At 42.6% G+C, this 3,225-nt stretch overlaps 1 pseudogene; it reads right to left on the reverse strand.

Annotated features, from left to right (window-relative positions):
* LOC110260039 lies at nt 364-2,487 on the reverse strand (annotated as a pseudogene).

The raw sequence follows: 3,225 nt of genomic DNA on the forward strand, positions 1-3,225 counted from the left end.
TGACTACCTGGAAAACAAAACAAATTGAGTTGCCTCAGAGAAGCAGTTCTGCGATGAGTGGAAAAGGAATGGCAGGAGGTGGCTGTGGTATTTCATTATAAGTCCTCTTGAGTTCCTGTTGCGGCTCAACAGTAACAAACCCGAGTAGTATCCATGAGGAAGCACATTCAATCCTTGGCCCTGCTCAGTAGGTTAAGGATCTGGCATTGCGGTGAGTTGTGGTGTAGGTCTCATACATAGCTCAGATCTGGCATTGCTATGGCTGTGGCACAGGCCTGCGGATACAGCTCCAATTTGACCCCTAGCTTAGGAACTTCCATGTGCCACACATGCGGCCCTAAAAAAAAAAAAAAAATCCTCTGGAGTGGCTTTTTTTTTAAAGTCAGGTTTTCATTTTCCTTTTTTTGTCGTTTTAGGGCTGCACCTGTGGCATATGGAGGTTCCCGAGGTAGGGGTTGGTTGGAGGTATGACTGCCAGATTACACCACAGCCACAGCAACGTCAGATCCAAGCCACATCCTCAACCTACACCACAGCTCATGACAACATTGGATCCTTAACCCACTGAGCAAGGCCAGGGATCGAACCTGCAACCTCATGGTTCCTAGTCAGATTTGTTTCCGCTGTGCCACAACGGGAACTCCAAAGTCAGGTTTTTTTTTATTTAATACTATCTAATCAAATAGTAACAGCAGTAAATAAACACTTTGAAAAACAGGCAGGTATCCCCCCTATATCTGGAAGAAAATTGAATCAAAGTATTCTACATGGCAGAAGGGAGACAACTGCTAATGTACACGGTAGACCACTTGGAAATTTCTAAAGTCATTTCCAAAGAATCAATGGCAACAACGTTGTGGGACACAGCTGCTTCCCAGGGTAAGACGTCTCTATCTACATGGTTTTATTAACAGGGATTGAGTTGCACCTGTGAAGCATGACATTCTTGTCTTTACCCTTAAAGGAAAAGTCTTTTCCGTGTGCACCAGTGTGAAATAGTTCTGAAATAAGGCTCCCTTGAAATGGATTACTACAGTACTTATTCACACAATAGAGTTCATACATGTAGTAAAAAGACAAACGCAGGATTTCATGGTCACTTTTTCGGTTGATTTGGTTAATTGCATAAAATGAAGGATAAATACTCACAAGCATATCTGTGTAACTAATCTCCTAAGTACATCAGAACGCAAAATACCAAATCTCCTAAAATAGACTGATCACCGGGCAAACAAAATTGAACTTAAGCCTGTGTCAGTTTGGTTCCTTCCACTTCTTCTGCACTCCCAAGTGGCGCTCCTTCTCTACTACCAGCGCTGGGACCTTCCTCTTAGCAGAAAGGAGCCTCAGAAAGGCAGAGTCCTGATCAAATGTTCCTTCAGCCTTTCCTTGGGACATTTTATTTTTACCTGAAAAGGATCAACTAGCCTCAGTCAATCTTAGGAAGGGAAGTATCACCCAGGTGAAAACATTTTGGGGAACTTTTAGTACCTAGCTACCTTGCCACATGTTTAAAGTAGATTGACTTCAGCTATCCAGAGAGGACACTCCAGTTTTGGTCCTCTTTTACATAGCTGCATTCGGAGATACTCCATAGGAGGCATGTTTAGAAAAAGAGAAACACTTATACCTGGAATTTATATTCTTCGAAGTAATCTTTTAGTCTTGTTGGTAAAGGCAGTCCCCAGATAGTGCCCACATTTGATAATGGTGAGTCCACAGAGAAGCTGCAGTGGTGGTGCTGATGTGTAGAGCAGCTTAGTCAGATAAATGTGAACAGTGCAATTCCCGGGGGGACTTCTGGGCCCGTCCGCTTATCCTTGCACATCCGAACATAGTAGTCGATCAAATGAACCACACTCAAATTGTTTAAGCTTGGACTTGAAACATATGATGAGAGTCCAGTCTGAATTTCCTGTCTTGGTATTCGATGCAAGATTAGTTGGTCCAGCTGATGTTTTAACATTGTTAGTAGGTAGTCTGAATGCGAACTATCTCTAATCAAGAAAGTTCCTCTGGTGCCTCTTTTAATTTCTCTTTGGCTTCATTAGCAGTCATACTTCCCCAGTACCAACCTGTGTGACTAAGCTCCCGCACGGCTTTCGCTTGTGGCGCCGCCTCCCGCCTCCATGGACACAGAGGTCCCCCACTGGCTCTGCGTCCCTTCTGGGCCATTCCCATTCCCCGGAGGGCTCGAGGCACTGCAGGGTCATGAGAGAAGGGTCACCGTGGCAGACAGGTGGCCACCTGAGCTGAGGTCAGAGAGTGGATTGGCTAATTTTTTTAACTAAACATTAATTTCTTAAAACAGCTAATAAAAACCATTTGAAAATAGGTAACTTTTGCTCTAAGCACATAAAATGTGGGGAAAACTGCCATTAAACCTACAGTATTTTATTTCGTTTATTTTTTATCTTGCTTTTTAGGGCCGCAACCATGGCATATGGAGGTTCCCAGGCTAGGGGTCTAATGGGAGCTGTAGCTGCTGGCCTATGCCTCAGCCACAGTAATGCAGGATCCCAGCTGCATCTGCAACCTACACCACAGCTCCCCGCAACCCTGGATCCTTGACCCACTGAGTGAGGCCAAAGATCCAACTGCAACCTCATAGTTCCTAGTCGGGTTAGTTTCCACTGAGCCAGGACATAAACTCCAAATCTACAGTATTTTAGAATACAGTTCAACAAGTTTCAACAATTGAAACTTGAAATGTTTCTAAAAAATATTTTTTTTCTTTTACCACTGCTTTCGCAAATTATCACCTGTTTCTCACTCTAGAGCTTTCTAGACACAAGATAGTCAACGAGTATAACGCATTACACGTTATTTTCAAGCCAATCAGATGACCTTAGGTTTTGCCACAGATTGAGGAAAGTTTTGTGGAGAATTCCTTTCCTAAAAAGAAAAAAAAAAAACTAAGTAGTGTACAGGAACTCAGCAGTTCGTAGCTTGGTTTTATCAGGGACCATGGATATACCTTCAAGCTTACACTCCCTGAAGCGTGGAACTGTGAGTGTAATCACATTTTTAAAGAACTAAGATTTGTTTACTTTTAGAGATACTATTACAGTGCCAACTTCGCTTATTTCTATGTGATGAATTTGATTTGCACACTGTTGAACATTTGAACTTGAGAAATATAAGCCACAATGGACTCTGATTTCTTAGATAAGGTAAATGGAATCTTTAGCACTGTAGTTCAGCGGTATTTTCAACTAACTTATG

Source organism: Sus scrofa, chromosome 3 (assembly GCF_000003025.6).
Source record: "Sus scrofa isolate TJ Tabasco breed Duroc chromosome 3, Sscrofa11.1, whole genome shotgun sequence".
In the NCBI taxonomy this organism is placed as follows: Eukaryota; Metazoa; Chordata; class Mammalia; order Artiodactyla; family Suidae; genus Sus; species Sus scrofa.